The sequence below is a fragment of the Macaca thibetana genome, chromosome 6 (assembly GCF_024542745.1).
Source record: "Macaca thibetana thibetana isolate TM-01 chromosome 6, ASM2454274v1, whole genome shotgun sequence".
Taxonomy (NCBI): Eukaryota; Metazoa; Chordata; class Mammalia; order Primates; family Cercopithecidae; genus Macaca; species Macaca thibetana.
The window spans coordinates 92663122-92677897 of NC_065583.1; the positions used below are offsets into that span (position 1 = coordinate 92663122).

The window sequence follows — 14776 nt, forward strand, 5'->3', positions numbered from 1 at the left end:
CCAATACATAAAATAGTTTAGGTGAGAATAAAAATTGACAGCCTTTTTTTATTTAAAAAATTTTTGGCATTTCCAAGTTTACAAAAACTATTTATTTTTAGTTTCAAGCTTAAACATCATGGATTTCTTAAGCAAGTATGTAAAAATAACATTATGAATTGTTCATTTATCTTACAGAAATTTTCAGACAACTTAATAAAAGTAATTACCAATTATATGCCAAGAACTATATATATATATATAATTCCAATTAATTTTTATTAATAAGTCCCATTTTATGGCTGAATAATTCATTTATTTGTGAAATCAACAAATGTTACTAGACTGCAGTGTACCTATCACTAAGTATTCAGTGGTGAACAAGAATCTCGTCCAGTTTATCCTCTGCTTTAGGGGGTCAGCGAGCTTTTCTGTAAAGGACCACATAGTAAATATTTTTAGCCTTGTGAGCCATATAGTCTTTGTCTCAATTACTCAACTCTGCCCTAGTAGTCTGAAAGCCGTCTGCAATATGTAAATGAACCTGTGTGGCTGTGCTCCAATAAAGCTTTACGGACAAAAACAGGACATTGGATTTCACTTGTAGGCTACAGTTTATGGACCCCTGATTGAATTAAACAGACATGAAATATGAAAATATATAACAAAAATTTCACTTATATGTGCTATGAAAGAATAATAGAAGGTATTTACATCAGGGTTGGAGAAAGGCCTGAGGAAGTGCTAAAAGATGAGCTAAAAGATGAGTCAGAGTTAGGCAGGTGACAGCATTCCAGAAGCAGTATTTGCAAATCTCCTTAAGAGAGGAAAGAGCTTGACTGAGGAGCTGAAGGAAGACCAGTGGGACTTGAGCCTGGTGTATGACTGTAGAGAAATGAGAGAAAAAATTGGATGTCAGACAGGACCCAGATCTTGCAAAGTTTTGAAGGTCCTATTAAGTTCTAAATAACTGGCTCAAGATCGTACAGTTAAAACTGGGAAGTGACCAAGATCTGAGCCCAGATCTCTCATATTCAACACAAAACAAATCATGCTCTTTAAAATTATGTCATGATGCATCTAGTGTAATATAATAACTAAGAGCATGGTTTTGTGTCATTGCTTTTCCCAATTACATTATACCGCATCCAGCATAATCAAATGGCTAAGAGGCATGGTTTTTAGAGACATACAAACTTGGTTCTTGTCCCAGTTCTGCCACTTACTAGTTATATGACTCTCTAGCAAGTTACTTAGCCCCTCTGAGCTTCAGCAGTACCCTCATCACTAGAGTGAGGATTAAACAAAAATAGTACCTTTCTCATTAGGTCCTTAAGATAATTAAATGAAGAAATAAATGTAAAGTTCCCACCACCTAATAAGTGCTCAATAAATTTACCTATTAGCTATTCCTATTAAGACTCAGGTTCTTTGAACCATTCGCTATTATAGTTAATGTGATTTCTATCAAAACAACTCTTGTGCTGTGTAGCACAACAAAGAATGTTACCTAAATCTTCATTTCATGAGGGTTTTATCTTAAAAGGATATTGAGGAGATGGATGGAAAAGTGGAACAGAAACACAAAGGAGCCTTCAGAAGCTAACAAGGGGCTAGAGAACGATACCAGAGCAGGAGCGAGCTGATGCAAAGAGGATAGTTTGTGGACAGGAAGGAAAGATCACACAGGACGTTTGCAGAGAAGGATTTATGACAAAGGATGGGGAGAAGTTGTTTCCTAAATTTTATGCTTGTGGGAACTATTTTCAAATATATGTTACTGACCACATTATTTTTAACTACTCCTCACCATTTTTATCACCACCAGCTTCCAGCTTATGCTAACACTACAGTTTCAGTCTCTCAATCGGCATTTTTTTTTTTTACCCTTGAAATACCTCCATCAGTTAGGCAATCATAATCTTACCCTCTTTCACATGGTACCAGTTTTTAACCATGCTCCTGAAACAGTTAGATTTTTTTTCTGTGACACTTTTATTGTAGTTTACAATAGCATATATATGCAGGCTTAAAACATTCAACAGCAAACTTGCTTTTATGCACAGATGGTTTGGGGAGGGATTTGTTTCATTTCTTTTGTCTTTACATTTTTTTAAATTAACAAATAATTGTACATATTCGTAGGGTACACAGTGATGTTTTAATACATATACTGTATAGTGATCAAATCAGGGTAGTTAGCATATCCATTATCTCAAACATTTATCATTTCTTTGTCTTGGAAACGTCCAATATCCTCCTTCTAGCTATTTCAAACTGTAAGATACATTACCTGTAGTCATCCTTTGGTGCTATAGAGCACTTGAATGCATTTGTCTTATCTAGCTGTAATTTTGGATCCTTTAACAGTTTTTAAATGAGTCTTGTCCTTATATGACTCTTTCTACAAACAATATATTTAGAAATCTGTTATATTAGGAAGAAATATATATATAAATCAGGCATGCTTAGCCTAAACTTTTTACTTGTATGTTTGTATTTGAAAATTTCAGCTTTCCTACTCTGAAGGACGGGAGAGGTAAACCCAAATTTATTTTTGCAACTTGTTATAAAAAGACATTTAAATATTTGTCAGATAACACAGGGCTTAAAATAGTAAGTTAAGGAAGAAATATATTTAAATGTCTTAAGTTTTCTTTCATCAGATCTGGAACACTAATAGTTTTTGCCAGCAAACAAAACTTCATGTAATTATCAGTGCAATAACTGGAGCACAAATTAAAGACAATTAGCAACATTCTCCTGTTAATAGAACAGGAGAATCCCCTTATGACTAAAAGAATTCAGAGTTCATAGCTGTTACATTTTCTAACTTCCCCTCTTCTTATGTCCCCGTCTCAGTCTCTTTATATGAATTATAAATTATATAAGATGAACTAGGAAAAAAGCTGGAAAAATGTGTTCAGTGTAGATGCAGCTTCTGACAGTTTCTACATACTGATGTGTTTTTAAACGAAATCTGGTCTATTCGACACTAAACTGAAAAAAATAGATGTATAGATTCCCTCAAGGGACTCTTTAAAAACAAAAAATTTTACTCCTTACTTTTTCCTGGTTTTCACCAAGTTAATTACAGTTCTAAATTTGGGAGTTACATTCTAATAACCTAATAGAAAATTTGTTAAAAGAGAGATACATTCACTCTTTAAATGTGACTAACTGGATAATTGAGAAATACAAATTAATTGCTTCAAAAAAATAATTTTTCGGTGAATTCCAGACCATAAGTTGGAGAATAGATAGAAGATGCAGTCACCACTGCTAAATGCACTTTTTTTGGCCACCTCCACAAACCGAATTTCCAGACTTGCAAGTTTTTCTTTAAATACTGTAGAAGAATTATATTTGTTAATCAAGAAGTATCTGGAGTCTCTTTCAGACCTAGTGAATAAAAAGTTCAATCAGCGAAAAATTGATTTTCCCATCTTTTAATCCAAAATAAGCCTGCGAATACCTCACAATAATGATGATGATGATTGTTTTTTCTTAGTATCATTTCTTAATGGGGAGGAGCTACCTGCCTCGCCAACACTTTATTAAAAATTATACTAAACTTATTTCATTTAAATAAAATTAGGGCAGATCATAGTCATATTTTAGGACATCATACTCGCCAGAATTGAATTGTAGGGTCTAGTGCTGCATATTGGAGATGCCTTCTTAAAAGCTCCTCATGCATATAAGTTAAATCATTCTTTTATTAATCTTAAAATTACCAAGGGAAAAGTTTTTATTCAAAGATTTGGAATTGCTGGTGACTGAAGAGGTTGAAAAAGAAAACCAGAAGGGAAAATGACCCAAATAGTACTTCTAAGAGTTTCAAAATTTAAAAAAAAAAAAAAAAAAAAAAGGCAGTAGGCAGAATGCTCAGATGTACGTTTAACAGCTGTGACCTCAGGCCATTCATTTCCATTTTATCCCTTAGCATTCTGAAAACAATTCACAAATAGTCTCCCCACCGTGTAGTGGGATCACAGCAATAGTGTGCCACGCCACACATTTACTCTTTATCCCATTTGGTGCATGATAGTTTATATTTATGTCAGCTAGATCTACTCCTTTACTGCCAGAAAGATATTGCTCCAATCCCCGTCAATCTCATTCATTCACTTTCCTATGGTAAGAAATCTGAGAGAGGCCAACATTTTCACAAGGAAAAGAGGAATTGTCTCTTGTAGAATTCTGTCACTCTTCTTTGAACTTGAGGGCCTCAAGGGTTTTCATTGTTTCCAGTTCTAATTTGTGTATCTCACATAATTTCTACTTAAAACAGTAATTTTAAAAGAATCTAATGCTTTTATTTATTGTATGTCATTTTGTGTAGAAAGTTGACACTGAATGGCCCCTTTCACCTCTGGGAATGCATGCACACACAACTCTGTCTGCTACAAGTCACCTTTAGCTTTGCAAATGCACCAACTGTGTGACATTGTATTACTGAGAAACCAACACTAAAAATAATTACATTATAAATAGACTACATAAACCCAGAAGTTTCTTCCAAACTGTAGATTAAAAGACATGATGCTAATTGTTTCAAAAGCCATGTCCTCTGCAGTCTGAACTTCTTTAACATTTAGTTCAAAATGAAACTACTTCAAAAATTATTATGTAAAAGTATTTTTAAAGTTTACATCCCAATGTATTCTTGTTGAAGGTAGTTTGGAAACTTTTATTTTTTCTGAGGATAATGGCTTTCGCAAAAATTTTTTAAAAATATAAGTAAATTAGACATCATTAAGGAAATAAATTAAAATTTCATAATGTGTATTTGTGTTTCTTTTGAAATATGTTGGACCATTAATAAGAATTAGAGAACCAATCTAAATGTTTGGAAATTTGACTTTTAATTTTAAATTGGAACCGTTTAACTGAAGAAATCACTAACATTTAAATAACATTTCAACAAATGTAACTGTTTGGAAACTATAACGGAGACAGCCTTCTGTCTTGCAAGGATTGATTTGGAAGGCCCTGGGGGAGAAAATATTGGAGTTAGGAGGTAAAACCTAAGCTATTGTGGAAAGGAAGAAGTTACACTCTTCCTGTTATGACAGGAAAATGTAGACAAATGTGCTTCCTGAGCATTTGCTCAGCAGGGAATGAAGTATCCTTTGACCTTTCCCTTAGGTACATTTGGCTTTGTTGAACTAGTAAACATGTTTTTGCCCCCAAAATTTTAATCTGGTTTATTTGATTCTTCTCAGATTCAAATTATATCTCTTATGTAGATGAGATACGGAGAAACAGAGGTATTTATTTTATGACTGCATCTGCAGATTGGATTTAGAATGAAAATCAACCCTTTGACGAACCAGGCAGATCTGAGCAGCACATATAAAAAATGTGAAGCCTGCTGTGTTAGTCCTCTTTTCAAAAGGCAAAACATTCCGAAGCCTTAAAATGGGCCACAGTAAAATCTCTTAAATCCTGATCAAGTTAATAATTTTCAGTCATCCTTCTTCCTTTTCCTCATGTAGACAAATGTATCAGAATTTAGCTGTCACAAATTTTAAAACTCAAACTCCTGTGAGTTTGTTAATAAACACTCGTTTTATTAATGTGCATTTGATTATTTAATTTAGATTTAATTGTGATTTATTATTTTTCATCCAGTGCATAAGATTTAGAGTTTTATTTTGGGATTTGGAATGTTGACTTAGGGCGAGGGATTGGTAGAGTTCTAAATTCCACACTCTAAGCCCCTATTTTAATCCTTTTATCATGTTCAGAATTTTAGGAACTACTGCTTGAAAATTCTTTGGAAATACTACTATATTTCAGTGAAACGAGGCTTACTTTGCTTGAGGGTAATGAGGACAATAGTCCCCTTTGCAGCAGAACACACTGCTGTCTCATCCTCGCAAGTTATGCTGGAGGGTTACAAGCACGTGGTAGCAGTCTGCTTAAAAGAGTCCCTCGCTGCCCTTTAAAGAGCCTTTCATTTACGATGGCAGGCCCCGTCATTGTATAAAGGAACGCTTGTCTAGAACACAAGTCTGCAGAGGCACTGCTTCCTCCCACCGAGAGTAATCATCGGGCCTAAAGCTCACAAGCCTTTCTAATGACAGAGTGAATTAAACAAAATAAAACTGAAGAGGAATACTTTAGAACACTTGTGCCATTACTTACTGTCAGGAACAAGGGAGGTAGAGAAAGAGCATTTAGGAGGGCATTTCCCTTTTTCCCAATTAAAGATTGTCGTTGCAGACTCTTGACTCCAGCCCTAACCCTTTAAACACATAGGAAGACCTGTGGCTCCTGGATTACAGAGTGTATTGTATCTGTGAACTGTCCATCTGTCACTCATTAGTCATTCTGTTTCCTCAACTGGGAGGAAACTGAGAGATTATCTAGGTGGGGGGATGAGGAGGAGGAGTCGACCTGAAATATTTTCACAGAATGAGGGTTATATTTATCATGACTCTATTTGGAGGGAAAAAAATGATAAAACCTCAAACCTTTGAAAATAGAATTAGCTGGGTATACGAGTCCCAAACACGTCTTAAAACAAAGAAACTACTATTTATGAGTTAAAGAATAGTGAAAATAAAACAATAAAAAATTATCCATTCATTGAGGACCATAAGGTTCAATTAAGATTAGGCTAAAAATATTCTGATTGGTGGAAAGAAGTATTTGGGACCCATAGATGAGATTTTTGTTGCTTCCCTTCATGATATGCCTGAAGCAATTTGGAATTGGGCCTCAATTATTATTATAGATGTGAGTAGCTGCCGTTTCTAACAGTCCTTTTCTATCAGAACTCTTTCCTGTAAGGTGCAAGAACTACTATAGTTAATATGGCAGGAAAGTTCTCCTGGGGTGACTTTATGAATGGGGCCGGGCCTGGGAGGATGAGGGAGGGGGCAGGCGTGTGGAGTGGAGAAAGATAATGAAATGCCCTTTCCATTGCACAGTAGTCAAACTAATTTCCCTACCCTGTAGGAAATGATACAGGACTCCTTCTCTGTTTTTAGAACTTGTTATTTACATTGCCTGTGTAAATCAGAGGCCCACCTTTTTTATTCTAACTGTAAGCAGACCTGTATTTACTACCAACCAAAATTCTTCCCATTTTCTGAAATTAAAATAAACATCCATAAATATAGAACTAGTTTGTGCCCACTAGTGCATGCATGTGGTTCTCAGTGGCTGTAGTGGGAATGGCCGGAGCGTCTGAGGGCAGAGTTGGCTGCAGAGTCTATACAAAAGTAGCTTTGATTTACTGTCAGAACCTAGAAACCAACTTGCTCTCAATTTAGTGTTCTTAGTATTATTTTTTGACTTTAACCTAGAAAGCAGTCCTTACGTTAATTAGTATGTTATACATTACTGTGCTTGTACTTATCAGAATTTCTGATGGTTGTTAATGTAACATTACAAATGACAGTGCCCGCACATTGCTCAATAAACAGTTGACTGGGTTGATATCGAGCTGAACTTCAGCCCCTAAAATCCATAGTTATCTAAAAGAGGGAAGGAACACTAACAAACAGAAAGAAAGATGCATTTTGTGTGAAGAGGGTTGGTTTTCTAGTCCATCTAGGACAAGTTTGGGGACCTTGGATAAGGCAATTCATGTCGTTGTTTACAGTGTTCATCTGAAAAATAGGGATGATAAACTGTGCTAAAGAATAAGTTCAAAGAGATACTGTCGAATGTAGGGAGATAATTTATTATAAAATCTTTGAGCTTCTTAGAAAAAATCATCAAATAAGCAACACTGTTATCTAAAAAAAAAATAAGAAATATGATATGCTTCACTTGCACCAACAAACCCACACACAAAATTTGACCCAGTCCATTTTTTCTCCTGATTAATTTTACCAAATGTAAGTTTTTACTGTAAGTTAAAATGACACACAAAAAAATAAAACAAGTATGTGAAATTGCCCTCTCTTAGTAGCAAACTTCTTGTTGACATAGTCTGAGCATCTATAGAAATTTATTTTCAGCTATTCATTTTGAATTATGAAAAACACTATAATTCCTCTGTTCATATATCTATTCATTCTATCAACATATATTTATTTAGCCAAGTATTATTATTGGATGTCACATTACAACAGTGAACAAAAGATGGCCCAGGTACTCAAGAAAAGCTAGGATATAGCTAAGAGAGACACTCTAATCTAGACCTAAGTAAATAATGGTAACACAAGCTGACAGGTCCTAGGAGACCAGTCTTTTACAGTATGTTTCAAGAAGCAACCAAGCCTGGTGCATCAGAGAAGATACTACTTGCCTTGTAAAGTGTTTCACAGTTAACAAGTTAATTTACACTTGTATTATATCCCCTACTTGACCTCTCATAAAATTCTATATGATGCCTATTATTACCTCCACTTTCCAGGTGAGGAAACTGGGGTTCGAGTAAGTTAAGCCATTTTACACAAGGGCATACAGCTCATAAAAGGCAGAGCTGGGACTTGATTTTCAATTTTTATGTTTTTCTTTCTACATTGCACTGCCCCAGTCATGATGCATATATCCTGCTTCTTTAAAATTTCTTTAATCATGTGAATTTTCTATTTTATCAATCTGGATAATTATTTTTCTGTGCATTTTCAGTACATCCATCATTTAATGTTGTCTACTCTAATTCTTTACAGTCTTTTGTGTCTCTTCTAGCTACAAAAAAGTTATTTTATTTCTTGAAATATGGAAACTAGAGGCGATAATGTATTGGTGGGATTGAGTAACTAAAACATAGGAGATTCTGTAGGGTGCATGCTTGGTGAACCATATTGCCATTGACTCTTAACTCAAAGCTCTATGATACCTAGGCATAGATTAAGAATATCTAAAAATTAGAATAAATATTTTAAAGGTCTCTAGTTCAACTTCCTGCTTAATTCAGGAACCCCTTCTACACCTTCCTTGATATGCAGCTGTATGTGAACATATTCAGAAATGAGCTGCTTCCTGCTTGGTGAGACTAGGTCCACTCTTAGGCAGTTCTCATCACTAGATTTTCCCTTGTTTTGAACCTCTTTATGATTTTCAACAATGCTTACTAATTTTGCCTCTTCACATGGGCATATGCTTCAGACCTTAGAAAATGTTTAGCATTTCACTTTTAATTCTATTTTTTCTGAGTTATACATTCCAGATTCTCTCAATGGTTCCTCATGCAAAATTGTTCTCAGACCCTACATCAGTCTGTTTACCATCCTGTAGATGCTCTAAATTTTGTCAGGGCCTTCTTAAAATGTAACCTTCAGAACTGAATACACTACCAAAGATGGTTCTGACAAACAAAAAGATCAGTAGGATAATTAATATCCACTATAGAACACTAAAACTTTAGATTGTTTTCCAAAATTCCATAATTTTCTCCAACCTGACCTTTTGTAATTGTTTTTTTAAAAATATGAATGTGGACTTTAAAATTACCTCCATTTGAGTCATCTTGATTGTGACCCAGCTTTCTAAAGACTGTAGAAGGCGCTATGGATATAGACTCTGTCACCTACTGGGTTTGCTCAAGCACCCAGATTCACATTGCATGCAGATCTGATAAGCCTGCCTTCCTATATCCCCCATCTAAACCAATGACAAAAATGTTTCCTGGGATGGGAAAAGTACTGAACTCCGTGGCACTTTACTAGAGACTTTTTGATAAACTTAACATTGATCAATTAAGTCAGCCTCATTAATTATAGTTCATCAGCCATATTTAAATCAGCTAAATTACTACCATCCAGTCTCAAATTGTGCATGAGGATTTCATCACTTTTCCAAATGGTTATTCTTTGAAAATCTGAACTCATCAGAAAGTTCAATACATTTTTGCTGAACAAACTCAGTCATCCTGAACCCATGGATCCTCCCCATTCTTTCTGTATCCTGTGATTGTAAAATTAAATTTTTATCTTCAGACTTTTTCATCTTTCATGATGAGTCATCCAGGCAGGGGATAAAAAAGAAAAAACTTTTCTCTGAACTTTTTGAAGTATATTTTTCTTGAGGTCTACAGCATATTTACATGTATATTTCTCTCCAGATATCATTTACCTTCTTTATTATAAATTCCAAGATAGTATAATTACTTTATCTTAAGATTTGTGTCACTAATAAGCTAAACATTGTAGTAAAATAAAGGTATATGTGTCCAAAATATCCTATTTTTGGGAGATTAAATTATTTAAAAGGCAAGTAAAAAAGTGTCTACTCTAACATAAAATTATACCGAAACATTCAGACTTCAAAATAGAGTGTTTCCATTCCATAATCCACTCATTCAGTAAAGGTTCACTGAGTGGCCACTGGTCAGAGTCTGTGAGAGGCCTGAGGGAGGGTCTTTGGGGAATTCAAGTCTGGCAGAAGGGAAAACTCATATACAACCAACTTTGTAATAGTGGAGTAAGTCTGATAATAAAGATTTGTAAAAAGTGCTGGAGGACTACAGTGAGAAAGTTTTATCTGAATGTGACAAGGAAAGCATCAAAGAAAGAAGTTGGCATTTAAACTAACCCTTACAGCATGATGGGAGCATCCAGTGGCCAGGTGGAAAAGGAGAGATGGGAGTAATACCACAATCAGCTTTCACCAAGTCAAGATTAGAAATAACCAGTAAGGTAGATTTCATTTCATACTCATCTTGACTGAATTTACATCTATTATTATTTTTCTAACTGAATAACTTAATTCACTCAACTCTAGATAAAAATACGAATTCAGATTATTAGACCTGACTGACTGAAAATATAACTTTGTTGGCCAAGTCATGCATTTTGTTCCAAATAAAGAAAATTCCTTTTAAATGTTACGGAATTAAATGACTTTTTCTCCAGCCACAAGGAACTGATATGAACAAGGGAGATATTATTTTATATAATGGAACCCACAGTACCTAGCACAAATGTCTGACATAGAGAATATTCAATAAATATTGCTTAGCATAATGTTTGACATGCAGAAAATGCTTCATAAAACTTGGCCAAATTATTTTTACACTTTTTGTGAATAGACTTTCTTAAATTTTTAGTAACTGGTTTGTAAGGTGCTGTATTTAATGAATGTTTCTTTTCTCAAATTTCAAATTCTAATTTCTGTTTTTCCTTCATACCTAATAGATTCTAGAGCCATTATCAACATAAGATGTATGATATCTGTCCTTATTCTAGGATTTAAAAGTCAGGGCCACTATAAAACTTAACATACCATCATCACATTTGGGGCTATTTTAAGATGCAAAAAGATAAAGAAAAGACATAAAATTAAAAACTTACAGAGTAGTTCTGCTTTCTATGCTATATCACGCATTAAGTCTCTTTAATTTAATAACATGTTGACTTATGTACATCCTGGAAAAGAGTGACTCTTTACCTAACTACTGTGAAAACCTCTTTCTGCCTCACCTAAGGTTCCAAACATGTTATTTAAAAAGAAATATGGACTTGTCCCCCATTACAAACTATTATCAAGTTAAGAAAAATGTAATCATCACAATGCATTATTTAAGTATAAAAGCTCAGAATTGAAATCTTTGTCATTGAGTGGCATATTTTAAATGAAGAGTAATATTCCAGATCTCTTTAGAAAGCCTAATGCTTAAAAATAATTTTATCTAACTATGAACAATGTGAAAAAGCATTATAAAATACATTTTGAGTATGCTCTGAAGATTATGAACATAATGCAGAATTAAATTTAGGGCAATTAAGAGTAGATTTTGAAGATATTTTCTTACATGCTTTAATACAGTCATCATTTCAGTTTGCAGTTTTAAATTGCAGAAGCAGCTATATGCACTGACTTCTTTGACGGGTATTATTAAATAAGTATGCATTATCTAGCAGCCTATTTGGTTACACAAAAATTGAGGAGCACTAAAAGTAAACACAAATAGTGGCATTAATGATATTTCTGTACTGAAATGTACTTTGATTATGAGTGTTGTAACATGCAAAATCCTGAGGTCTGAGTACAACAGAAACCATACTGTATTGAGACATTCCACATGCAGTTTGTGGTCATGAAGTCTGATTAAAAGTGGTTTTAGATATATGAAAGTATGTCTATGTCAATGCCTTCTGTAATGAACGTATTCTGTAGCCTATTTCACTAAATAAAATGCCAATATGCAGGTATAGTTTCATATCAAAATTGGATAATTAGCCGGGCGCGGTGGCGGGCGCCTGTAGTCCCAGCTACTCAGGAGGCTGAGGCAGGAGAATGGCGTGAACCCGGGAGGCAGAGCTTGCAGTGAGCCGAGATCGCGCCACTGCACTCCAGCCTGGGCGACAGCGTGAGACTCCGTCTCAAAAAAAAAAAAAAAAAAAAAAAAAAAAAAAAAAAAAAAAAAAAAAAATTAAAAGACATTCAGTACAGCTCTGTGTAATTAATGATATTATGTTTAATTATTCATTCCAAAAAGTTGGTTTTCAGCCCATCCTTAATATCAGTTATGACTCATCTGAATAAAACAGAATAAACTTTTCTAAAGTAGTATGATAATCAGATATGAAAATAAAACACTGGCTATATTTTATCAGAAGTACTTTAGAAAGACAATCAATAAAGATGAAATAGAAGGTGAAACACTGACAATTACAAGAAAGAAGAATTATCCAAGTTGAAACGTAAATAACGTAACTGAGTAAATACTGACTAGTTGATATGGGCTAGTAAATACCTAAATGCCTTATTTTCCAAAGGATGGTCACTATAGCTTTATCTTTCGATAGCTCAGCTTGATCTTTCTATCAATCATAATAACATCCTCGAATAGCCATAATTGGTAAACTCTTCAAGTCACCAAGACGAGTATATTCTGCTAGTTCTTTTTCAGTTAAATCAACTAAGAAATTTATGGGAACTAATATTTATTGAGCACCTACTCTAAGCATTATACTCAATACTATACACACATTATTGGATACAATCCTCACAACAACCCTAAGAGTAGGTATAAATCTCTGTTTTACAGATGTGAAAAAATCAAACTCAAAGAACTTTATTTAAAGTAAGGCGAGGCACAGTGGCTTATGCCTGTAATCCTAGCACTTTGAAAGGCTTAATTGGGAGGATCGCTTGAGCTCAGAAGTTTGAGACCAGCCCAAGTAACGTATGGAAACCTCGTTTCTACTAAAAATAAATGAAAATAAAGATAAAGCCAGAACATGTTGGTGCACACCTGTAGTCCCAGCTACTTGGGAGGTTGAGGCAGGAGGATCATTTTACCCTGGGAAGTGGAGGCTGCAGTAAGCAATACTAGTACCACTACACTCCAGCCTGGGTGACAGGGGGAGACCCTGTCTCAAAAAACAAACAAAAAAGAAGTTTTTAAGTGAATGTCACATGACTAGCAAATGCAGCATTCAAATTCAGAGTTCTCTGAATACAAACCCTATGTTCTTTGCTTTCTACCATACTACCTTCAATGTCAATGTGATAATATAATTATTATTAAGTAAGGAATATATATATTGTTTAAAAAAGTTTGCATATGAGTTGTTAAAAACATTTCATGGCAAAATTTATCACATATATAACATACATCAACTTGTATCTTTCTAAAGACTTCACATAATAGTTTCCCCTATCATTTTTTTGTACCATAGATTTTTACCATGTGCCCATACATGTCTACTGGTCTAAGCATTGGGGATAAAGTAGTGAGCAAAATAAAAATGGCATGTGCCCTTGTGGGGCATGCACTGTAGTGGAAGAGAGGTTAAACAAATCACATAGGAAAATATACACAGTTTTGTATATTTTTACATTTTGTATATTTTTGTATATATTTTGTATATTTTTGTGTATATTTTGTATATTTGAAAATATAAAATGTAATTGTAACATTAAGGAAAAATAAAAGGTGATAAGTAAGACAATAATTAACAAAATGTGGAGGAATGAAGAGACTGGGAAGTCAGGTTTTCTGTCTGCTAGCCCACAGTCCTTGTCAACATAAATCTATTTAGTTGTAGGGGAGGGTGGGGAGTGGGAGAAGGAGGCGGGCCGGGATTCAGAGTTCTCTCTGAGGTTTCTAGTTTGGCTGTCTGAGTTTATGGTGAGATGGGGATTCCAAAAGGGGTAACAGATTCTAGACTGAAGATAATGAGATTGAGCTTTGGAGGATTTGAGATTCCAGGATGTTTAGACAGGTGTGGAACTGGAGGACATGTATTGGGTGTCTGGAGACAAAAAGAAAGATGAAGGGTAGGAATATGCAATTAGGAATTACACACAAATCTGTGGTGGATAAAATGAGCTGGCCTCTGCAAGGTGGTTTGGATTTGAAGGTATGAAAAAAGTGTAAATAGTTCCTTCGGAAAACAATAGCTTAATTAAGTAAATTAGCTTTTCCCAGAATATGTGCCTCAAAAACCTAGTTCTGAAGAGTGATAGTAAGTGATCCTCAAAATAAATAAACATGCAGAGAAACAAACAATATGTCAGCAATAGGTTTGAAAAGCAAGTTAAAGTTTAAAAGGTTTCGTAGCCTTTAACATACCAATGTGCCTCATTTTCCAAACATATTAGGCCATTGAACTTTTCTCGTAAGGAGTATTTTATAGGAACAGTACTGTACAGAATGCATACCTGCTGGGGAACAGTGGACCGTATAAAGGTTTATAATTAAGACTGTTCACACCTTTGCAGTATCCAGACTGGAGCAACAAGCTGAAGTTCAATTAAAAGAGAGTTGAAATTGGGAAGAGTGAAATATATTTTTGCATTTGGTAGGATTGGCAGGTAGGAAGTTTTCAAAGCCAGGGAGAGGGAGCGGTTGTAGACAGCTCATCAGGAAAAAGACAGTAGG

The 14776-nt window shown here is 34.6% G+C and overlaps 1 protein-coding gene across 39 annotated transcripts in view; it reads left to right on the plus strand.

Moving 5' to 3' along the window:
• Window positions 1-14776, plus strand: part of MEF2C (myocyte enhancer factor 2C) — a 182564-nt gene that overhangs the window by 83480 nt on the left and 84308 nt on the right. The window lies entirely within an intron of this gene.